At 33.1% G+C, this 27,025-nt stretch overlaps 1 protein-coding gene and 1 long non-coding RNA gene across 2 annotated transcripts in view; one reads left to right on the forward strand and one right to left on the reverse strand.

Moving 5' to 3' along the window:
- LOC142978348 (uncharacterized) overlaps positions 1–27,025 on the forward strand; it is a 486,788-nt gene that overhangs the window by 204,796 nt on the left and 254,967 nt on the right. The window lies entirely within an intron of this gene.
- LOC142978231 (uncharacterized) lies at positions 7,087–26,690 on the reverse strand. The gene is made up of 3 exons (XR_012959748.1): positions 26,625–26,690; positions 23,910–24,119; positions 7,087–7,470 (listed from the first exon to the last, which is right to left on the reverse strand). It is a non-coding gene; the product is annotated as an uncharacterized LOC142978231 (long non-coding RNA).

The raw sequence follows: 27,025 nt of genomic DNA on the forward strand, positions 1-27,025 counted from the left end.
TTGTTTTGTGAAAGGTTTGCATGCATGTATGCATGATTAATACAATGATTTAAAGAGTAAAATGCAGAGTAACGCCCTATTTGTTCGATGCATCTTTCACACTGAAAGTAGTCTGGAAACTTTTACAGACATGTAAATAAAAAGACACAAAGAAATACCAATTTTTAAAAACACAAATATAAATATTTTCTGCATGTAGAAATAGAATTAAATGCCTCACAGCAGTTGAGACTCCATAAAACCTTTACAAATTGCGCCACGGTCCTCAAAAGTAATGTCTCATGATATTTTTTTTAAATTATTATCAGTATAAGGGTAGCCCGATACCACAAGTACCAGTATCTATCTCCACTTCTGACATAAATTTCTTACACAACTAGGCCCGTATTACCTAATAGTTCTTAAAACTGTGTTACCAAATTGATACCTGTTTATTTATATGAGCCCTAATTTCAAAGTTGAACTGAATAGTTTAGATTCAAAATATATCTTCTGTTAAGACCACCATGTAAATACATCAGTCTAACCTAAAATGCTTAAAAGTCATGCTTCAATACTAGTCCATGAGTGGCAGAAGCCTCCAGTCTAATTTAATTGTTCAATAAAGAAAAGCACCTGACCTCTATCTAGGTGCCCACCAACACATTACTTTGCTTTTAGTACGAGATAATCTAAGTTCAAATACCTACACGCTCAATATCTGTATTTGGCAGTCGTGGGTTCGAAATATGGCAACGTCTGATTCACTGAACAAAGACAACTGTAGAGTCGAACACAATAAGATTTTTATGGGAATTTGTTTAGTCATATCGCGGAAGAAATATTGTATTGAGATGTGCATTGTTTCTAGTATTTATCATTATTGACAAATGATTTCTGTAATCTTTAGAAAATCAAATCACGTGCAGTCAAGTGCGTGAATAGATATTTAAAATTAATATTATCTAAACAATATAAATACAGTTGTCGTTACAGTAGTTATCTTTAAAGTTATATACTAATTCTTAATTATTCATAGATTTCTATTTCTATAATGCGAAAGTAACTCTGTCTGTTTGTCTGTCTGTAACTCAATCACGCCTAAACTACTGAACCAATTTGCATTAAATTTGGTATGGAGATATTTACTTTTTACCCGGGAAAATGACTCATTCCCATGGGAAAATTCAGGTTGCGGACGAAGTTGCGGGTATAAGCTACTTGTTTATATGTTAAAAGTATGTAGATAGTAAATTGTAACACTTTATAGAGAAAAAAATACATCATTGTAAACTTAAAAAAATATCTAAATATAATTTTGTTAAGAAATATTTTTACATCGTATTTACAAATACCATTGGGCAAGCCACCACATATTTTTACATGAGTCCAGTTTCTCCTTGGTGTAATATATCTCATTCCGATTTCTTGGTAATCGTAAGTTAATTTATTTTCTCTGATCTCTGCTTACCAATTGGGAAAAAGGCATGATTTCATGTAGGGGTGGTTAGTTTACTAGTCAGGTCGTTTTATAAATTGCCCTTAATCGATTGCTTTAAGTTGCAGACATAATGAAAAATTTTATTTAAGTAATTCGACTCTATTCATTTCTTTACTTTAATATAACATATAACGTTGGAATTTCACGCAATCGGATCACCCGTTCCAAGTAATTTGGTTTACTAAAAAAATATAATTGAGCACCTTTTTGTTTGATCTGTCCAAATAAAATATCGCGTCTATTTACATTTTTTCGTGAAAAATTGATATTGGCCATACTCTGGTCGATTTAGATGGAGTACAGTGCCGACCAAAGTTAGGTATGTATTAATTGTGCCAAGATGTTGATTGTAAAAACAGTCATATGAACGTTTCGAAAGAAATTACTATAGTGATTGATATAGCTATTTGTTAAAAAAAATACATAAACCACTAAATTATCACATTTTTTTATCAGGCGCCCATAGCCAGTTGCGCTCACCGGTCGGTAAACGATCTGTGGGTTAAGCAACCCTTGGCGCGGTCCCTCTATAGATGGGTGACCGCATAGTGGTATTTGAACTGGGCGTCTCCGTGCTTCGGAGGGCACGTAAAAAGTCGGTCCCGGCTGTTGTCTGCTAAGATAACAGTCGTTAAGCCATGTCAAAGGCCTTCGGGCGGCTTGAACAACTTTGACACTAGGTTGACCACTAACCATACGATAGTAAGAAGAAGATCATATAATTTGATGCCTCGTCCTACAGTGTGGGTTATATATAGATTGAAATCGGAATCAAAGTACTCCTTAGCCTAATTATAAATATTATTATTAGCTTAATTATATGCCTGTAACTTAACGTTTTTGTGAAAGTGTTATTACTGTATAAAATTGAAAAATAAATAGATGGGTTTAAAAATGCGTGTCCTATTTTTACCGCGCCATCAATAAAAATTTAACCTGGAACCAATACAGACTTTCCTAACAATAAAACAACTTGAACTAAAAGGAAAAGCTGTATACTTTTCGTGCACTCCACAACAAACCTAATCTATTGTAGGTTTAACGTTTAGCGACGGTTTAATAACCGCGTGTAGGCTTCAACTGATGAGTTTGTATGAGTCGGTGTCTTGCAAAACCTTACGATTGATCGTCTTACGTTTTGAAATTTAGATTATTTATCTGATTCATTGTTTCAGAATACTTTGTTTTATGTGGGAGTCTTTAATTAGATTGTGAAGTACTATTTATATTAAGGATTAATAGAACTCTCTTTGTCTGTAATTTTGTGTCAGGGCCAATTCCTATTTTCAAGTAAAACAAAGTACAAGTAAAATCATTTGCCAATTGAATGTTAAAAGTTGATAATTACGATTGTAAATATAAGGAAACAGACAGCTCTCTTTATATTCTTAATTATATCTTGAAGGAGGCAAAAATATTAATTTTAACGTTTTCAGGTATTAGGACCTTTATGTGTGTAAAGGTACAAAATGAAGTGTAAAAAACAAGCGTGTATTTTTTGCATTGAAGCCATAATCTTAGAGTGGTTTTATTTATCATATTTGTCGAGGAGTCATAGACCAATTTTTGACGCGAAATCTGACAATTACACCAATTAGCCCCAAGGTCTACCCAAGGTTAAAATCTAGAATAATAATATTTTTAATTACTTCAAAAATAACCTGTTATAGTGATGAAACATCCATGGACTGATTCCCAGGTCACATAGCAAATATTAAACTACATAATTATAGACACGCAATAAATAATATATTTAATTGCTTAGCGTAATTATGAAGAGTTTTGAGCAAAAAATATTTGTTTTTTTAAAAAGAGGTGTAATAGATTTGTTGGTTTGTATGTGATTCGATTCTACTTTATATACAGCAGGCTCTTATTGTGATATAATAATGACCAGTTTTGATAAAAATGAATCATCTGTGCTTCTCGACAATGTTTATTCATAACAAATGGCAGGAAAATATCCAAAAATTTTGTCTTGGCTCTTTTGTAATAAACTGATTAATTTCCAACTAAGCAATTCAGTTTAAACATTATTGTTTCATGAGGTTTATGCCTAAACCTTGCGTTATTTTAAATCATATCATGATCAAATCAAATTTTCCCGCTGGCGAAAAATGCAGGAAAAGTCAAATAAAACACTTAGTAAAAATATTCGACCTTTATTTCTGACTGATTCATATATCAGTACGTAATATACAAATTGACTCGTCCAACTGGTCAATTTCAACATTTGCTATCAATATTAGATTTATTTCTTTATTTAATTACTAAGTGCATGTTCTTAGTAGGTTGAGAGGTCATTCAGGTGATGTGTAAATAAATACATTCATTTTGTGTTTTGACTAATTAACCTTTGCTCGCAAACTCGCAAGTGTAAATTGGGTATAATGTAGTTCTTTGCAAATTTTCAAAGTCCTGTAAGAAAGTACTGAACGGGACATTATTCCAAAATGTAGAGTATTTATATTTAACAACAGGTTAAAATAAAACCTTATATAATAACCAGATAAACCTTTGAATGTTCTTTGTGGGTGTCAAAGTGTGTAAATAAAATTATATTTATAAAAAGTAAATAATACGTAATTGATCCGCAAAATATAATATGTCTGTTCTATAGTATTTGTAAATTGACTCATTTGTTTGTAAAGCGCATTGCAAGATGCAATTCAATATTGATGACATAAGTTGTCTTTTTAAAAATAAATAAACAAACTTACATCTACAACAGGTGCATCAATAAAAAGAGATTTACTCACGCGCAATGCCAACAAACATCGAGCAATTGAATTAATTACATATCCAGATTATGTCCAGTCTGTTGTGTATCTAAATAGTCCCATTGTCCATTTATGAGGCCGTTTTATAGCTTTTACGTCTACGAAGGATTTGTACACGTTTACAATAAATTTATAACAAAATATTATCATTTAGTTTAGTGCCAGCACATTAGGGTTTTCCAGACCTGCGCTGGAACCATCTGTATGTAGATTTATCGGTGATACGACGGCGCGTGCGCATCGTGATTGACAGCACAATGTGTCACATGCAAATTCGATAGAGGGCGCGACCGCTGTACACTTTTGCTTGCAAGTAAGTGTAGTAGAGTTTTGCAGTTAAAACAAATATTAATTTGCTTTCTGTGGCTTCAAGTGTAAGTGAATGAACTTTTGTTTTATTTTTAATATCTGGAATTGATAATGCCGTGTGTTAATGGTACTTTATAACACATCATATTGTATGCGGAATGTAAAGATAAACATTAATGTGTGTTTAAATTAGATGCAGAACAATAATTAAAAACACCAGATGCAGAGCAATAAGTAAAAGAAATATAATCAATATTTAAATGAGAGCTATCCAATCAAAAGATAATCTCAAAATGCATTGACTAGTAAAGCCATAATTTTACTTTACTTTTCATATTTGCGGACCCGAGTAACACAATACGAGCGCAGTCCACATTATTTTTCACAAAAACATCACAAACATTCTCAGTTCTGTTTGTTCATGAACAAAGTGCATTGGCTCCCGGTCTCTGCAAATATTGGTCCAATCAAATTAGAAGTATATTCGCAAACGGTACATAAACTGTGGTATTTGGTTTAGTTCACACATTCCTAAGTAAATCAATATTGTGGTTACCGTGAATAGAAATCGATTAAATTTGGCGGTCAAAATCGTACGATGTTCTTGTTTTGGGAATTTTGCTTGATTTTGCAATTGTATTTGAAATACTAGCCGAAATTTTTGGAGTAATTTGTAATAATTGTTAGATTTAAAAAATATACTTTATTAGGACTTAAATAAATTATGTCATGAGATAACGACTTAGTACTACAAATAAATATGTTTAAATAACAGAAAATGGTCAAGTTCTGATTAGAGATTTAATAAATAAATAAATAAATATTATTGGACAACTCACACACGGTCATTTGATTCCAAACTAAGCAGAGCTTGTTCTTGTTGCTTTTATAAATTCAAATAATCAATTTGCTCAAATTTGGTGTACACAGATGATAATTAATTAAAGTGCGCATATTTTGCCATATGTGGCTTTGCAAATATTGACAAGTAATTGTTATGTATCAGTTGTAACTAGATATAGTAACTATGATTTGGGCAATGGGGCCAAAATGCTTTCATTTCAATTCTATCATTTTCCACAAATTGTAGCAGCTAAAAGCTTACAAGACTACAAGACTACTAATCTATTTGTGAGGTAGAATTTTAGTTAGGTACCAGTACTTTTGGTAAAAAAAGATTGTAATGATTATCATGGAATCAAAGTCATCGTGACATATTTTTAATAGCATTATTTATTTTATCAACATAACGGCGCACACTTCACACACTGTCGTTCGTTAAGTATCAGTATAACAACATACGTTACAATAGTGAATGTTTATGTAGAGTGTACGCACAAACAGTACAGTAGTCGAGTGCCCTCATCTGCTCCCGCGCATTTCGTACTGCGATTTAGAGTATAAGAACTTTCGAGAGAGTTTATAGTTGAATATCAAAATAGAATCAAGTTTTGTTCAAAATTCAAGACCAAGTCAACTGAATGAGTATTGTAATTAAAAGTTTTAATGGCAATACTATGGGATTTAATCGAGATCCTAAAGCATTGGCTATTTTTTTCAAACGTACAGTCAAAGAACATAACATACAAACGGCTACATGAGAACCTTATATCAGGATCAAAACCACTACCTTCCTGCACAGGTTTTGGCGACTACCTCATCTAATGCATTACGATCAAATTTAATTTCAAGATTACCCCAGTGACGTGTGTTGTGTGTTGACGATGTTTATCACAGTATGTTAATATACCTTCGCGAAATACCTATAGTAATAAAACTTTAACTTACTCTATAAAGCATCAAACGTATTTAATCCGTGTATTAACAAGTGATCTGGCGGAGATGTTTGCAGTGTGAATGGAGCGTCTCACAGACCCCAGTCCAACAATACGAGTAAACAGTCATTGTGGAATGGGTATCAGTGAAAGTATTTAATACCTATATTATTTATAATATTTAAAATACTATACTATATCTATGTTTATGGTTATGTATTATAGCCCATTTCTGTCCCACTGGACACAAATTTTCTCCTTGAGTGACGTGTGTACATTTATCGGGTTTTGTCACTAATTTTGACCTACATTCTCTTTCATAAATATTTTTCCTTGGAAGACACTGAGAATAGTAACTAGAAAGAGATAAGTAGAATGAATTCGATTTGCAAGTCTGGTCTCAGAAACTTAAATCATAACTGAGAATCAAACGCAAGACCTTTGTGAGACTATTAAGACAGCCTACAGAGATAATTCATATAATTTATTAACTTAGTTTTATCTCATCATTAAGATCTTCAGCTCATCTCAACGTTAGCTCATATATCAGAACTAAGGTCATTACATATAGGTCCTCAAATCAACATGCAAGCTAACCTTTTCAAATGCACGTTCACCCAATGATATGAACCTTGACGTGTGAGACAATGGAGTTCACTCCTCCGGAATCGAACCCACGGGTCGTGTGACTATATTGACTTTGGACTTGGAAATAATAAAATTACTTACAATTTTACAATTTTATTATTTATTAAAAAAGAAGAATGCAAAGGCATCTATGTCACTAAGTTCACTATGTTGCTACTGACTTTTTTTAACAGTAGAACCAAAATGAACCCGTATTTTCTCATTTGCTTTTTTCGCAAACAAGCACTAAATCGTAATAATCGTAATTAAACCTAGCAAATTTAACTCTCAACAAATAACTACAACATCTTTCAATATAATTTTAAGACTTTTTTTAAAGTTTTCATTGTGACTGATTGAGAATTATGCGCTTTGATACGGCATCCATATCGAGAAGAGTCCCTTTTGCAATGTATTTCTTGTCTTTCCCTTTTTTTTCCTTTCAGCTTCCAGTAACGACAAATTCTGACCAATGTCTTTGCCGAACTTCAGAACCCGTCTGAAAGGAAAGATAAGATTGTTACTAAATACACCCAAGTTCTAACACTTCGCACTCACGTACTTAAATATTACAAAGTGCATAATTATCTTGAAACTAATAAGAATTATTGACCATGCTTAAGTACAAACTATTTTGAGTTCTATGTAAACATACGGTACAAAGGCTAATCGTCTTGTTTATAATATGTGGAATTTAATATTCGCATTTCATAGTAATATGTAGTGAGTATTTGCTAACAGGTGAATCCAGGTTTTAACTTTGCTTGTTGAGTCAGTTTGTATCTTCTAGTCATTATATCACTGCTTATTTTTCGGTACCCTTAATAGTTAACTCGATAATTTTGTAATAATATGTTACATGAGAATTAGTGCCCAAAACTTGCCAAGAAAAGTTCGGAAACGATGTAATTTCAGTTGAAAAATTCAGTTTTGGTCTTGCATTTTTATACAGATTTTGTTTTAACTTCGATTTTCTGAGTATACTACAATGTGTACTTTTTTATTTTATAATCGTATCATCTTTATAACGACAGATTTTTTATCAAAAAATTTCAATAGTTTTATAAATGGATCTGATTTTCATTCCACGCAATGCCTCAATTGTATTTAAGCCTTAAGAACAGCCTTGAAACTTTACAATACCATCTTATATAACGCCTATAGTAGCACACTTATGTCATTCATAACACTAATGAATGAGCTACTCTGATCAATCTGTACTGTCTTAGTGAGTGAGTGAGTGAGTGAGTGAGTCAGCTCATCAGTTTCACAACTCGCCTACGCTGAAGTTTACTGACCTAGTTCATGACTCATTCTGTTTATGTTGTACTTGATGGTGAAGGTTAGTTGGTACTGAAAGTTTGAGAAAAATTTTGTTTCCTGTAGGTACTTTGAAAGCGCTTAACTGAATCGTTTTTCTTGAGATTTATAAGTAAAAGTAGAATAGTTTGTAATTAATTTTAGCGTCAACTTTTTTTCAGTTATTTATACGGATTTTATAATATTTTTCTTTTATTTGCTTCTTAATCCGGTACCGCATTATTTCGCGCATACGTTGATACCAACGTATTATGTATGTAAAACCAGACTCTTCTTTGTTTGAAAACAAAATACGACCAGAATGAAAATTATGGTATGTAACGCGCAAATAATATTATATTTTGGCAATCGAACCTACAACTAATATAATACAGCATTCATTGCGATCATCCAAATCTTTAACTATTACCAAAATTTAACTAAAAATTGGTCTAGATAGCACAAAAGTTATTGTACGTGGGCCACTACTTATATTTTGAGCCTAACTATGAAAAACGGTAAATATGTGAGTGAAAACTACTTTATCGTGTTCTCGGGTATTCTTATGCATGATCTAGATAGATTTTTATCTGATGGAAATATTTTTTTAATATTTTTTTTTCTTTCCCGAAGACCCCTCAAAAACAGGGTGCTTAAAAGCATAACCTGTTTCTTGTGCCGATGAAAAATCAAGGTTAATGCTATTTATTCTTGACGTTTTGGAACTAAATAAAGTCATTTGATGTCAAACTGTAGTGTATGGCGAAAAATTAATTTATTCGATTATTTTCGTGCACATAACAGCCGGTTGTTTAACAAGATGCGTTAGGGCGGGCATTGTCATTATGGCACTCGACCTGTACGATTTCGTGGTTTTTCTATATTTTAAACCAGTCTTTCGGTAAACTTTTGATTGTAAATCAATAATAACTAACCATTCTACATTTTTCTAAAGACATTTTGGGCCGTGACAAAGTTTTTATAAAAAATCAAGGGACTATTTGTTTCGAAGTGCTTCGAGCGCGAAAAACTTTTTCTGGATTTGGTTCATCTTAAAGCATCCATAAAGTCGACTGACGTTTACTTTTCGGCTCATGCGCATAGATCCTAGATCTGTGGTCTGTCACAATTTGATACATGTGTTTTGAAGCAAAACGATAGAATTTTCAAGCATTCGTTCGCACTAATCGGCGCGAGTACCTTTGCGAATTCTTGTAGAAAAAAAATTGGCTCATTCAGAAAAAAACTTCTAAACGGAAATGTTCTCTCCAAATATTTTATATCTAAGAGTGGAAATAATGTATAGGATTGTATCGATCTATTGATGTGTCAGGAAACGAAAATGCATAATTAATTTTCGCACAGCATCAATTTTTCCGGACACAACTGGTGACCTTGGACGACCTTCAGGAATTTCATTGGTGAGGGAAAAATAATCATAACTGAACTCTACATATTAGCGTTTCAAATTTTCAAAAGATCGGACTTTATCCCCAAAATAATAAATAAGTCGATATAGACACGACTGACTTTCTAAGTCACGTCGAAAGTCGTACAAAATATTTGCACGAAAATGTTAACATCCTAATACCATTTTCCCGCACACTTACAATTTTCGATCGACGATATTGAAAATATTTTCAGCGCAGATTTCAAAACTTTCTTAGGAATGTAGTAGTCAAAAAGGTCAAACTTTACGATTAAAACACCAAAAGAGGTCTAAAACAATCAGATTCGTCAAGGCTCAAAATATAAATAGTGACCTAAGTACTATTACAAAATTCATATCGTAAAGTGCTCAATTTCAATCAACTCAAATTGAATGCGCCTGCACGTCTCTACCGTTCTGATTAACCCAATCTGATTCCGTTATACGAATCGGACCATATCCGCCTGTTTGTTTAATGAAATATATCGATTCAGTTATGTTAGTACAAATATTGTAGTAACGGGGAACACGTGATTCGATCACAAGTGTATTTGTATAAAGCTGAGATTTGATTTTGTAGATCAAGAGCGAAAATTCTCTTTGCTGCTTGACATCATGCTTTAGGTTTGGTTCCTGTCGGCACTTTATTAGAATTTTTCAGTAATAGGATTTTTGATATTTTTGCTAGCCATCTTCAGTGTTTTCTTAAGCAAAGGCCTCCCTTCCAAATTTCCCGATTTTGTGCAATCTCTCTCCATGCTGGTAAAGGTGGTAAAACGTGCTATCGTTTGCATATTAATTGTATATACAATAAGCGTACTTAATACAAAGAGTAAGTAGAATGGATAGACGCTTGATACCCACTCCTGTACCATTTTGGTATTCAAACTGCTATTTTTTTATAACATTTATTCGTATACAATAGTGTTCTACATATATATCTTGCCAAAAACATATTATTATGTAGCATGGCGAGAAGAAATTTAAAAGTAATTAATTAATTAAATTTCGTTTTAATTTTAATACAAACTTTCATACCAGTTACTTCGATATAGAAAATTTTTTTAACACACAATCAAGTCTTCTAAGCGTGTTGAACACATAAAAATTTGCATAGAAACCAAGACGTGAAAAGTAAAATAAAAAGCTCACACCATGTATGACAACACACCCAAATATAATTATACTATTATTACTTCAAATTTGTATCCTGTTAACAATACTGGGACGTTATGTGGGCGCGGGCGCTGTACGTGATCTCAAATAAAGTGTGCTTACACATTCCTAATGTGCTACCATTTTGTACTGACACCAGGCTTTGTTCAAGACTGTCCTGGTACGCGTGTCGTGTTTGGCAAAACGCCATGTTGTATTAATTGAAATGTTGTGTATCGGGATGGATTTGCTATCAAATTGGTGCTTTATAAGTCTTGTTTGTATCTGTGTTTGTGATTTGTATGTCTATAGGTCGTAGTAAAACAGAGAAATAATATTGTTATGGGACCGTCTCACTGCGAGGTATAGATGTTTTGATCTCTCTATACACTAATTTTACACATTTTAACATTTTTAAAGATTTATACCGTTAATTACAAAACTTTACCCTGCTACTTAATATAATAAGTACAAAAGCCCTTGGCGATGGCTTTTCGCCTCTAACTTTTCTTCTCCAAGAATACTGAACAGATTTAGATGACATTAAATACACATATAGTTAATAATCTAGACTTACAGGTAGTTTTTGCCAGCTTGAACTATTGTGATACTAGCTTAAAGTGAAAATAAAAACATTATCTCTTCTAACAAAGTAATAGCGGTAACGCTTCAAATACCAAACAGCGCTCTTATTATTGAGAAGATGATCATAATTTGTTCATTTGAAAGTTGCAGAACTAGTCAGAAAGTCGCACTGAACTAAATTATATAAAGATGATATTATTTGAAAGAATTGTGAGTTATTATACCATAAAGACCCTCGAGCGCTCAAGTAATATATGACTGTCCATCTCAAAGTAATGTAATTGCTTAAAGGTGCAAATAAAAATGATTTATTAGGTTTAAATTTTGTTCCACTGGTACAGTTAATCATTTGTAATCATTACTAATGAACGTAATTAAGTGTTTTTATTTCTGCTATAATTTTAATTTGTAGTCAGATTTGGAGCAAATTATATGATGTGTTTGCTGAAGGTCTTTGTATACTATCATTATTGAACAGGTCAATAGTTATAATTATATTTTGTATAGTTTAGAAATTAAAAAAATGGCTAGGTTTTTGTAGTACAATTTGCAATTTTAAAAGAATATTGATATCGCACAGATTGTTTACATTTTTTTGAACTTTTAAGATGGTTTATTGTGTCATTAACCATTCCTGCAACTTCGGGGATGTCGGACATTATTTAGTATAATGTAAATGTGTACATAAGTATAGCATGTTTTATCCCAAGTCTACGGTTATCTCCGTGCCACATTTCATCAAAATCGATTCAGCGATTAACCCATAAAAGCGTCAGACTTTCGCATCCATAACTAATATGGATTCCTGTGTGTCTAGGTAATCCCTAGTTAAAATTCTTGAAGGGCTTAACAAACTGTTGTTCTAACCGGGATAAGCAGTTAACTGACGCAATGTATTAATACATTATAATAGCAATTACTCTCTCAATGCACCACACGTGCAATGAAAATACAGAATCACACCTGCTTGAGACATACTTTTGCTATTTAAAGCTCAAAAGCTCATTGACAACCTGGTACAGTTCCAAACATCAAGTACAAATACAAAATCCGGGATACAACAAAATTAGAATACAATACAAAGCTAAATTACACTTTAAGTACGACATAGTTTGCCAATTCATCCATCCTAGTACATAACGATTGAAGAGATGGAGCTTCTTGTAACTTCTACTTGTAACTTTAACCGAAAGTGGTGGATATCCGAAATACAATGTGACTGATTTAAAGGTTTTGGACATCTTGGAAAAGGGGCTAAGTCTAAGCTACGACTAAGCACAATGTATTTATTATATTTTTTTGTCAATTATAACAATAACTTCAATTACCAAAACTATTAAATTCAGTAACCAAAACTATCCAAATCTTAACCCGAAAAATGTAGTATCCGAATTAATTTTATATCCGTAAAAATATCCGAAACTGCCAGCACGTTATTAACAAAATATCCGTATATACGTACGTAACATCCCTATAACAAGTGGTCGTTTGTGAGTTGTGAATCGGTTAGGTCGGTCAAGTTGTGGTCACCGTAGCGCGCGTGCGCTGGTTGCTAACCGCAGCCCACCGCGCACGCGACGCGATATCGATATGAATTTAAATCGGATTAACGCTTGACTTTTTTGTTCTTGTAGAATTTGATGATTTTATGCCTGAATTATTTTATGAAATGATTAAGACTGCCTCAGTGGTCTCGGCAGTTATGCCTAAGAATGCTTACCACCAGGGCTTGGGTTCGGTTCACGGGTCGGTCAACGGTGTTATTGGTCTTTTCTAATTTAATAAGAATGTAATAGATAGTAGCTCGGGGTTTGGTAAAATGCCCGGTATATGGCAAAAAGCTCGCCCCCTATCTCATACAATAGTATCATAAAGGACATGGAATAATTTTACATTAGAATTCGCCTGCCAAATTTTTGTACCATATAAAAGGCCTCAGAATAAAAAGTCTATAACTACGTCATGGTTGTTTAAAGAACTCATTAAACTCTTACGTTCAACTCGTCCTAAATTAAAAGTAGTGCGAGGCGTCAATGGTGGATGATTTATGGCAAGTTGCGCGTAGGTGCGGCGCATGCGCATCGAGATTATCAAGTTACAGATAATTTGGTGAAATAATAACTACGCCCTCTACCGTTGTGGGAGCGTAGGAGGGTTTACAGTGTAGTGACGAATGTTGCATAGAGCATTGATTTTTAAATAAGATTAAACCTTTACAGATAAAGCACTGTCTATAAAGTTAGGGAACATTTGCTTAGTTGTGAGATGAGATAGACTGTAGTATATGCTTTTTGCCCTGTTGCACAAACATTACTTGATTTAACGATTAGAGTTTAGTAAAACTTTGAATTATTATATTTATATTTTCGGGGTCTAATCTATCCGAAAAAACTACAGAACAACTAAGCAGAATTCAAAAATTTGTTATACTAAACTATTTTGAGAATTGTACTACTAATAGAATAGCTGTTACATTTCTCTCAACATTATTGAATAAAGAAGTCATGTGGTTCCCTTAATTGAGCCTGCAGTGTACAAAGCCCACAAACTCAAATAATCATTAGAATTAAAGTTAATGTATTACGAAACAGTACTTTATTAGTTTTGATGAGCCACGTTAAATATTTTGATATCGTCATATTTATGGCTTTCGATCAGATTTTGTTTAAGTCGATAACAATTTATAATTAAGTGATATATGATATTTATGTTATAAAGTTAACTATTTGGAATGGAATTCACGAAAGTGTCTGGAAAATTTTGTATGGTATGGAAGATTTTACGAGTTTTTATTGTTTGTTTGTTATTTTGATTTACTAGAGAGTTTGTTTGATCAGCTTTAAAGTTAACTGTTTGTTATTCGTATTTTTTCTTGCTCTCCTTATATAACACTAAAATTTATACACATACATTGATAAGTTTGTTTTATTGAGACTACTACTGTTTTTTTTTTGATCAGATGTAATAATAGTTAAATGAGTCCAACAATAAGTTATACCTAATTTCTAAGCTAAAAGCTGTGTCTAGTAACCAATTCTGATAAAACAGAAGACGTTTCAAAGGTATGGTAGGTATACAATATGTCACAAAAACATCTCATGACAAACAAGCCTCAAAAAATTATACAACCAACAGTGACTACCGAAAAAAAACTAGCGCTACTTAAAAAACATCCTACATAACAAACAAACATACAAATCCTTGCTCCATAAAGGGCAGCCAAAAAAATAACAATCCTATTGAAACGGACTTCACTCGTCAAGCTTGCATACAATGCATAAAGAAACATTAGTTTGTCATTCTACAACCTTAATTATGCACCCAAAACATACAAAATTCAACCTTATTACAATACAACAAGAATCATGTAAAAACTCTAGATAAAATTGGTATAGAAAACATTACTTTGACTTTACAAAATTATATTTGCGGTCAAGAAATTGTCTCCCAGTGTAAATTTGTTGGCCAGTGATGTTGTTATGCACTTCGAGTGTAAGTTTGTAAATGGGTGCATTTGTGAGTTTGCCAAGTGGAGACAATGAGTCGGTACACATAAATAGTTTAGTCGTGAATGTAGGAAGCTTGATTGGGTGAACTATGGATGAGTTAGTGGAAGGAAATGTATAACTTAGCACAAGGCTTGCAACTTTGAGGTATAAGTTTCTTGCAATTTTAGGGTAGGCAAATAATTTAATGAAGATAATATGGTCAATAAAAATGCTATACATTGAAGGATACAAATCAGTCATGGCCTATTTTCTAAAGAAAACAATATCGCTACTCAGTTTAAATGAAGATGTAGTTTGTGAATAATATTTATTCTGGATTGCCTGCGTCAAAATTTTCATCACAAAACAATACATACAAAAATTTCAATAGCTATTATAAAAATTTTAGCGTCTTACACTTTTAATTTTTTACAAAACTTTGTATTGAAAATTCTAAATGAAAATGCTGAACACTTGAAAACTACCCTGTACTATCTGTGTGACATATCAGAAATGAGACAACTAAACGTAGAACAAAAACCATTTAATTCAACTTCAAAATCAGTCCATTAGTATTCCAATCAATCTGATTATACAACATTTCCTTCCTAATGAACTTCCCTAATTAAAGCCTAAGATTACCGTGTCTACGTTGATATAGCTCAGCTGACCTACTTACGCGTGCGCATGATAATTAGTTTGAACACAACGGTAGCTGACGATATGGGTCTGTGTAGGAGACGGGTTTATTGGGGTTATGTGTACTATGGAGAGTATAAAACCGATGTACTTGTGATGAATTGAACAGCTATTTTCCTTTCTTGGCCAAAAAATAAAATATATGAGAGATAACATATTGAAATCTTAAATTATGAAGACAAAAAAGACAATGAAAGATTGCTTTTTAAAAGTGGTAATTAAAAAAATAACGCGTTGAAAATGCTAAATAATATTCAGATAATATAACATCAACGCGATGTAAGTTAAAGTTTCTTCGAAACAAGTAGCTTTAACTAGGTAAGATTTTAACAGTTTTGTGGAATGTAAAGCCGTTCTATTTTCTTCTGATAGTTTCCCTTTTTTATTTTTTTTGTTGTCAATGATAGTATTTATTGTAGTATAACGTAAATCGTCAAAGCTTGGGCGTCGCTTAACGGCAGGTCAATAACAATAACAAAGGCTAATATTTACAAATTGCCAATAACCCGTTACTAATGATGATTTAAACCATTATTCTGTCAATTCATAGGAAAAATACCTTTGTTATCACAATCATCTAACAATAAATTAGAAAATATTAGCGATTAAACGTCAAAACTTTTGAGATATGGATTCCACACCCTTTTGTTGGGAAAAAGCTTTTACTTGCGTCTGCGTTTGCTAATGCTGTTTTCTTATGATTTTTTAAACAAGCGTTTTTTTATTGTTGATATTACTTTATATTACAAAATAGCTCATTTATTAAGAGTTTTTAAAAGTCACTTGACTGTAACCTATAGTTGAAATATTTAAGTATAGCTTTAGTCCTATAGTCAAACTGCGTCGGTAGTTTTGTGAGTGTAGGCATATCATATTAAAAATGGGTAAAACATTTTCCAAGATTTCTTTTTCAAGATTCTTACATACAAACTGATAAATCTAACCTTTTTATGTTATGAGGTATAAATATAGACTAGCCTTTACTTCTATCGACTTGAAAAAAAATAGTGGGCGTAAGGAACGCTAATAAATACTCATTAATACATGCTCCTACTAAGTGACAATATATCTTATCTCAAACTAAACATTAAGATTCAAATAATGTGAGTGACGGTTAAAGAATTTCCTCGAATTTCAAGTTCACACTCATTCACGCTTAAAGTTGAATGAGTTTGTTTTTGAGGTCGAAGAGGTCGTTTGATGGATTTTGATTTATTGGCGATAAAATCTTTTATTTACGAGAAAACTGTTGGAATAACGTTTTTGTGAATAACGTTGTTTTGTTAAGATTGTTATCATTTGAACTTTCTATAGGTAAGGTTTTTATTTTGTCCCTGAATTCGTTGTAACATAAAGGTGTAACACTACTAGACATAAATATATTCCAGAATAGGTATTACGCCCTTAAAACTCAGCTAAGTGCGGGATGCGAGCATGGCATTTTTTATAAAATCGTTGGGATGTAGGCATGCAGAAATTACATGTTTTATTCTTAATAACCAATTACACCCAATTTTGGATGCCCTATAACCAATGAAAATTACTGTAAAAATCATCATTGTAGGTATCATCTTACTTTCGACCTTTAACCAATTGATGAAAATTAATACCTGTTGGCCATCTCAAAACATAAAATTGGGATACACAAAAGCTATATTTGCTAAAAACGACAAACAAGTTAAGCTCTTTAACGATTACAAATACATTTACTAGCTCAATTTGATTGAAAACATCCGTACATCAGTATAATATTTCTGATCACCGGTACGATATAACAATGAGCGTCTTACTGACGCCAATCCCAAGTCAAAGGACTCATGGAAAGACACCATAAAGCACCATAACAAAACAATACCGCATATTCAATATGGCGTCGGCTTATCCACTATCAAATACCAATATTATTTCAACAAGAAAGATCATCGTCACTTGCTAAACGTGACCAGAAAACAAAACTACAATATATTTATTAAGAGAATAACTAGTTGAGTAACGTGACTTCACTCGCTTTAAAATTACCATTATTTTTAGTAAATAACTACACAATTAATGGCTCCAAGATTTCAACTATCTCCTGTCAAAATTTCACGAAAATCGCTTCAGTAGTTTCGACGTAATAACGCAACAGATAGACAGACTTTCGCATGTACGAACGTGACCAGTAAATAAATTGACACTGTTTATTAATAACTTAACTATATACCGCAGAGCTGCCCGTATTTTTCCATTATTTTATACTTTATTATAATGGTCGGAACACGTGCTAAGAAATAATTATATGGATTTAGAGAGGTTACGATTCTTAGTATTTGTGTGTTATTTGTATTCTGTTTGTGTTTTGAGTTAATTTAGAGGTGCGTGTTACCTTTTTAGGGGTTGCTTTGGTAATTGGATTGTAGGTGTAGTTTGAAAGTGTTGATGTGAATGTTTTAAAGTATATTGTGACTTGATTTTGGAAATTATGTTGTTCAAAATGTTTTATTTGCATCAAATGGCTTTACCTCCCGAGGTATTTATTGTTGACTACGCTTACTGAAACTCTGACTATCACACTTGTCAGTATTTGATGATTTAGTAAGATTTATATAGTAGTTTTTATAATACATTTCATAGTACTTACAATATAAATTGTATCTGTAGTATAAATTAAATAATGTCGTTCAATGTTGTAATTTTCCCCGAGAGTCATCACAAGCATGAACTCCTCATTCCAGAAATAAAAATTTGAAGCCGTATTCAGATAACCTAATATACGTACGAGGAAAAGGCAAAAAAGTATAGCTTTTTGTGTACATTTTCAGAAAAATTTAGCGTCCAAAAAATATAGCGTTATGTAAGTATGTGTGTGGTATATAATGTTTTATATGAGTATCACGGTAGCTCCATATATTTCGCGTTTCCTGTACTACTAAATGTATGCATACAAGTTTACGACCGGATTCAATAGCTGTCCTTATGACGCTGTGATGTGTATTCAGATTATAATATAATAATAGGTATTCAAAGTGCAGAAATAGATTTACCGTTAAAGGCGTTAAGAAGAATAAAATGTTAAAGTATTTATGGGAAAACGTATTAATTAGGACTTCAAAATAAATTAAGGTATATCGATTTGAATTCTCGCGACTTGTACACATGGTATATAAAGGTCTTAAGCGCAATGGAATGTTTTTTCCTTAGCTTGTTTGAGTGTCTTACTACTGGGTAAATGCCTCCCCGCTTCCAAATCCTACTTTTGGCGGCAAGCTCTGACCAGTTTTTCTCAGATAAAATTGAAAATTAATCTCGTAAAAAGCTCCTTAAAGCTGATTAGTCGGGAACCTTAGACAAAAGCGAGAAGTCCATAGTATACCATACAACTATTTCTAGACCAGGAGCGGTTTTCTGGCATGGACATTCATAACTCACTGTATGTTAGTATTAGCCATCGGTAAGTTCAGTCATAAATGACATGCCTTAAGTAAACAAAAATATATATACACGTTCGTTTTCATGCATAATTATAACTTTCATGCATTTTTATTCAGAAACAATTCAATACAAATACAAACAGACAGCTACATTACATTCTCCATATATTATGTACATCAATTTAAAACGCAGTATATTTATGGTTAACATCACGGTAACAATCGTTCATCGAATCAACATAAAGTTGTTTACTGCAATTGTTTCGCTTTTGTTAGCTTGGACTTTTATATATGCGTATTGGTACTGACAGGTGGGTTTTCGGCTTTTCCCAGATAAGGGTTACTGCAGATAGCCATAATATGGCCAAATAGTAGCCTTTTTAGTTTTGTCCTTATCCGACCTTAAATGGGGTCAGCTCAGCCTGTTTTTTATCTGAAAACTCGCCGTCAAAGTATTTTTCTGATGTTTTTACTACAGGCTGAATGCCTGACGCAACCGTCCTTAGAAAAATATTGTAGTCTTACCAATTAGTAGTATTTGTAAAAGCTTACTCCCGACTCAGCATAAGTCCTGCGCGAATATTTTTATAAACATGAAGACAACAGACATAATATAGCGCAGTTCAATTCGTATACTTGTTTTGACTAAAATGCCTGTATTCATTACTAACACTGCTAACACATTACTTCAAAATCGGTGTTTCCGCATACCCCGATACCCAATAATGTAACAAATATAAGTACAGAACTATAGATCAACGTTTCCTTTACTGTCTGAGTAAAACAACAAGCTGGTGCTCGCGGAAAAACACCTAGTTAAGAAGTCGACAAGGAGTGCGGGTGATGGAACGGAGGGACGCCGTTGTTGCTATTATACCGTGTATTAAAAAAACACATTAGATAGTATTTTTCTTGCAAATATTCACAATTATACCTCTACCTTACAATCCTTCAAGAGCCAGTACATCAAACAAAAAACAATAACGTTACTCAGCAAGTTGTCTGGTTTTCCCGACACCGGCGCCACTGACTCAAACCCACTATAAATAGACCAGTAATGACAGATATGGTATTCTAACCACAAGTCAAAACGTGAGACAATATGTCTGCCAGCCCTTAGAATTAATATTCATTTGATCATATTTTAATATTAATTTGAACTGTCATTGAGCCGTCAATATTTTTATTTATACAAAGGAAACTGGTAAAAAGCTTTAGAATACTTTTCTTGAAAAGGTGGCAGATGAAGTATATTTGTTCAACTAACAATCAGGACTCTGTAGGTGGTAATATCAGGTTTAGCCAAGTGAACTTTTTTCTAGTTGATGATTTAAACTGTAAGAGCAAGCTTATTGTATTTTTTAGCATAAGGATACTATAAGAATTTGGTGGAAACCAGCTCCAACATTAAGATTTAACTTACCAATGCTTCTGTAGAGCGGACCAAACTAACGGACTAACGGACCAGACAAACTAAAGGTTACACTAGATTATGGGCGGCTTATAGTAATCTCTTTATCCGTATAAAGCTCAAATTATTACCTAATAGCAACAGGCTTAAAACGACTATTTCTTATAACAATTACGCAAACTTTCAATAGCCAAAAAAACTCAAACACTACAAAACCGACACGAGTATAAAACTAACACATAACAATACATGTAAATCACCGCATTATCCTAAAACATGGCGCCTCAAATTAGACATTCACAATAAATCCAACGATTTCCTGCCATCAACATTCATCTCACTATTATTTCGGGAAATGGGTACAAAACTCGTTCATATTAAAATGTTGTGCAGTGAGTCAGCAGGCGCAGGAGTTGATAGGCAGATAGCGTAGTCTAGCGCTAAATCTTTTGCGTCGCGCAATGATGTCACACTGCGGACAGGTATTCTTTGAATTCATACGTCGTAGTCTTGTTTGGTGTGAGTTAGAAGAGATTGGATCAGCTAGAGTGAAGGTAGGATTATGACTGGAGATGTTCTGTCGCGTGTTATCAGTTTAGATTTAGGGATATTAGTTATGAAACTAGAACAAAATTTTGTCTTCGAAAATTGTAATTTCTTGGTCTTAATGCTACATAGTTTTAATGCTTCACTCGTCTATTAAACAGTATTGGAGTGAAGTCGTGATTTTGTTGAAACAAGTGACCTGACGTTTTCCGGTGAACATTCTTTCCATGCGACAATATCTTTATGCACATACTTAAATCAACTACTCCGGTTTTCTAAACCTATCACTAGTGAAAAATAAAGATTAGAACGTGGTGAAAAAACAGTTTGCATATCACATAAAATTACACAAATCTTTGAAATATAAAAATAGACGAATTATTTTTTTACGCTAACCTTTTCTCTCTCTGTGTTCAACAACAATCGCTCATGGACACCAAACTCGACGGTTGTAATACCCCGCTCCGCTTATAATTGCAATCGCTTCACTTATAACTCTACACCGTAGCCAGTAACGACACACACTGACAACAAATCAATCGGGCACGCGCCAGCGTTTGACATGTATACGCGCGAACGTACGGAATGTCGATCGAAGCGATACTAAAAATATGCGACGACATCGCTACTTGCTACTTGACTGTTATTATAAGTTTGTAATTATGTTATTACTACTGTATTACAGAGGCGGATCATTGCGACGTTTTTCTGGAAAATTGTATGTAAAGCACACGTCGAACTTTATATAAAGCACGGGAATTGAATAATTTAATCACAAAATTTTATATAGTCGTTTCTTTCTTATACATCATATTTATAGCAGAGGTAACTCGAATTTTATTGCTCACGGGTCCGCTAGCGATGACGGTCAGTGTAAGCTGAAATCAAGGTAAGAATATTAAAAATATAATTAACAAAATAAAAAACCAATATCATGTATTCATATAAGTCAAGTGTTGAAGCTTATGATAACCGTTAAATAGAGTTATTGTGCAAGTGTACATTTTACCCAAGGAAGTACGCAAACATGTACGGCATTCCCGTTTTGCTGTTCATAGTCTGTCTTACTTCAAAGCTCTGAAATTTTAGCCGTATACAGAGCGCGATATATCAAACTATACTATTGAGAATATTTTAATGAAAAATTAAAAGCAAACAACTATTTATTAAGTCGTATACATTAAAGGCTTAGACTACATAACGAAATCAGAAGAAAGTAGTATCGAGCCAGTTTAATCTCTCCCGTTGTTTAATTACTTCAAACACAAGAGTAATACGCTTTCATCCACACCAATTATTAGAAATAGCAATGTCTATCTATCTGTTAAGCTTTGGTTACCCAGTCACTTGACCAATTTTGTCACCTTTTGACCCTCTATGTCATTTTATCCGAGTGAAGCGCTGGGAAATGCGCGTATCATTTAATATTCATGTACATTTTGCGTTTTGTTTGTCTGCCTGTTACGCTTTCATAGCTTAAACATTAAATCTTGATCAGGATTTTGCGCGGTGTAGTTAAAGACAGGTCAAACGAACTCTATTTTCTTTTGCAAATATAAACTTCTGAACAATTTTACACGAGCGGAGCGGCGTGCGTCAGTTAGTAGTTTAATAAAACAAATAATTGCACTTCACAGTGGTAGAACTGTTAATTTTATTGTTATTGGAAACCATCAAGTATTGTGGCGTTTAATCGAATTAACTTTAATGTTGATAGTGTAGAGTAAATACTATAATATTGGAAATTAAGTTAGTTCCTGACTCCGTCTGGATAGAAAGGATCTGAAGAAAAAGATTTAATTTTATACAGAAATATTGTCGTTACAATTAAATTCTGAAATATCACCCATCTACAGACCAACCTCGAACAGCATAGGTTAATCTGAGGGTTCGATCCGCGGCTGCTGTTACTTTAGACACGAGCTCCTCGAGGTAGTGTTATAAAATATTTTTTTCCTTTCTATCCTACCAATGAGCAATGATCTCCTCCCGGAATGAGGGGTGGGCTAGGCCACCTAGGCCCGTACATGATCATCGTGGTGGACTTGATCCACCACGATGATCATATACGGGCTAGGAACTTTTCATGCCGTCAAGAACTGTCTTATAGAACTTCCAGGCGTGCATGATTTTATAACAATGGCGACGATTTCTTTTAAAATAAGCGAAAATTATTTGGTGGTGCTATAATATAAAATTAAAAACCGCAAATATTGGGATTTTATTATCCAGTTTCTTCTACAAAAAGTAATTGTTCAATGACTATTTATTGAGTTACACCTTGACCTTATTAAAACACTTTAAAATATCTCAAGTTTGATTATCACAGACTCAAGTTTAAATGATACTTAAATATATGTCTAACTTTACAATCCACATGAAAATGACAGAGACAGCATTAAACTTAACTATGTACATTTATAAAACAAACTGTGTCGTCCATCCAATCGACTGTCATCGCCAATTATATTGACAACCGTAGATAATAAAGTATAAACTCTTGTTAGGCCGGTTTGCTACATGACAGATCGAATTGCAAAATAGAACTTTTTTCGCCGTCGTGATGAAATCTTCTTGGACTGAGATTGCGCGAAAATGCAAAGACACTGAGTGACCTATTTTAATGCAGCGTGATTGAAAAAAATATACTTTTAAGTACTCAAGGCCGCTCCTATATTCTGCAGGAGGCTTTTTCTAAATCGTGAGAGGGAAATGGTTTAATTTATTAATTTATTTTTGTGTAGAACTTTGGAAATCGGGTAGCATTGTTTAACAAAAACAAAGTCTCTCTTACTAAACTGTTTTTCATTGAGATACATACATAGTTTGTATATAACCAGGGTTAACACATAAGATATTCATAGAGAATCTTTATCACGGGCAAGTCATAAGGAAACTTACAAACAACACACTTACCTTTCACTGTAACAGGAAAACTCAACTCAAAACAACTCTTGTAGAACAGATTTGCAATTCATTGACAAGTCCTTAATCTTTTCATACAATCTAATTGGTGCTTTTATGCTTTTAGAAAACCACGTTGTTACTTGTACAATCGAATAGATGAGTTAAAGATTCAATGATCATGATGGGGTCAGTGTTGCAGTGACCACAAGCGCCAACATTCTGTTAACACAACAACAAAAATTTTTATTATTCTTAGCCTATTTTAATGTCGTGGTGGAATAAAATATACTTTTATAAAGTTATCCAGATATCAGAGTATAAATTATTTAGATTGCTAGATGCTTGGTTTGGGGTAGGTATACAATCGATGAAGAAATTTCTTTGATGACAAAACTGCTTAACGCTTCTTAGAAATCATACCCGGTACTTTACTATTAGCAGATTTGTGCAAAATAAGCTAAGTAGCATATAGACTATTTTATAAGGTCTAGTAGTGTCACGGTTTATGGATGAAACGATAATGAATGAATGGAAGTGTCGAATAACTTATTCTATAGATAAAATCGGCAAATAAAAAAATCATTTTTTCATTTTACCTGATAAGCTTATCGACATTTATTCAGAAGTGGTTAAATTAAAGTTATGAAAATCAAATGAACCGTTTTTTGTCATGTGCCGTAGTGGCTACGTCACAAGGTACTCGTAAATACTGCCCAATAGTAGAGCTCAGCAATTTCGAGCGCGAATGGTCCGCGACGCGCGACCGTGGGAATGTGTTGGTGCGCGCGCGCATTTATCTCGCGCCATCTCATCTGATACGAGAGTTATCTGGCGCGATCTGCGCACGAGTCGGTGTTGTGTACTGTAGCTGTGGTGCAAGTGATGTGGGGATAGTCTTGACCGACTGTTTTTAAAACTCTTGGTAGAACTGTGATGCTCAATGTCATTGAGAATAGATGATAAATACGGATCAATTAAAAACTATAATTTGGTTTTAGGTTGATGATGTCATATTAGAGTAAACATGTTAGATTTAAAAAATGACTGAAAAATAAATAAACTTTGTAATATAATAATAGTCTATAAAATAATGTATACTTATTCCCTTCATTTCTTCACGGCTAACTATTCTCTCGATTTGGGAGAGGACCCTTGTCCAGCAGTGTGAAAGAAATAATGCATCCAAATGAATTCGAGGCCTACAAGTAATAATCCTACACTCAAATCAATAAAACAACATGATCACTATTAGTAATGTAACCATGTTAAATAAATAAATAAAAACAATGAATTTATCCAGTCTTGTAATCTTAGAACTCCTAATAGAGTACTTTTCTACATTAATTTCAGCACTATGGTCACCCTAGTCGGGGGCGAGAGTTGGCGACGCTAGCGCCCTCTTCGCGGTGTTTAATCGTGATTTTAGATTTTAAATGGACACGTAGAGATTCACTGGTTCAGTGCTCGGTGCCGATTTTTGGATCTAACTGATTTGTTGACGATTAAGTACGTATTTTGTTGGTTTGTGGAGAATTTTAACGGTATTCAGCCAATGAACACGTCGTGTTATTTAATTTTAGGTAACAATTTTAAGCGGCAATGGGTTGTTTGCCTGGATTTACTAGTTGGTGTACATTTAAAATTTATAAAAGCACACATTTTTTTGTTATTGTAGTTATTTAGGCTCATAAATCTTAAGATTGATTTCCAAGAAATAAATGGGAAAAGCTACATGTTTATTTAATTAAGACCTGTAGAAACAAAAGCTTTACATATTATTAACACGTCAAACAACTACATAAAAATTGGCATAAGCAATATTAACTAATGTTACAATACTACTTTGGGTTAAAACGAAGCACTGGTTACTCCATACACAAGGTTTTTTCTTAGTAACAAGTGTATCTGAAATTGAAAAAATAATCGTTTATTTCATTTGTGCTTTAAAATGATTATCAGATATTGCCTTCATTTACAAGTTAATATCAATTGAGAGCAACATAAAAACATTAAACACTTAAACGATCGCAATCAAGATAAATAAAGCGGTTAACAAGATTTTTTATTAAACCTTTTATTACCAATCGAATAAAAACTATATCGATTTACGATTACTTATTAATGATAATTATCGATTATGTAAAAACGAGCACATCCCTAAATGCAACAATATCAAAAATAGAACGCCTTTAAACATTTTAAAAATAAAATATTTTAGCAATTTGTTCCTAATTTTTACAGGTATATAAAATCAATCAAGCAATCCATATTAGGTCATTCGATTAAAATATATTTCATACAATTTAACCTTTATAAAAACATACACACACAGACACAATAAACTAAAACAAAAAAACAATATTACTAATTATTCGACTAAGGGAGAGCAAATCGAATCGATACTTATATCGATATCACAGAATCAATAAAATCATCTTAAAGGATGATCGTTCATCATTGGCGCATTAAAAAAAGATGAGTGTCGGCGTGTTTGATGTTGTTGTCGGCACTCGTTTGATGTTGTAATAATGCGACCAAATTAAGTCAAAGCCACTAAATGTGTGACGAATTGAGTTATCAAAGTGTTTCATCGACTTGTTGACGGTAAAGCAATGATGGACTATACAGGGTGTTTGAAGAGAATTAGAGAAGTTACTATGTATCACTATTTGTGATACATAGTAACTTCGTGAATGGTCAGAATAGATAATAATATGCGTATACCATAATTAATGCTTCGAGAATTCCTGAGTTTGATTTCTGGACCACAACGATCTGCCATCGCGTCATCTGTAAGGTTGATAATAAAAGCAGTTAGCAGGTAGGTTAAATTGTAAGAGTATTCAGTTCACTGTACGTAATACTAGGCTACGAGAAACCATAACAAATCAGTTCCAAAAAAATGCCGGTTAAGAAAATGACTATCTTAGACTTTTATGTACTTCAAATTGTTGCTACATATTTTTTTATAATAACGGTGTCATACTCGCATTATAGTATAATATTTCCATGTTGTTCATTCTACCACACCCTGTACACAGTACCTATCGACACGTGATAATGTCGAGGTCACCGCGCGCTATTTACTGATCTCTAATGTCATTCTCATATTCGATGATTTGCTG

This window comes from Anticarsia gemmatalis, chromosome 14 (genome assembly GCF_050436995.1).
Source record: "Anticarsia gemmatalis isolate Benzon Research Colony breed Stoneville strain chromosome 14, ilAntGemm2 primary, whole genome shotgun sequence".
Lineage (NCBI taxonomy): Eukaryota > Metazoa > Arthropoda > Insecta > Lepidoptera > Erebidae > Anticarsia > Anticarsia gemmatalis.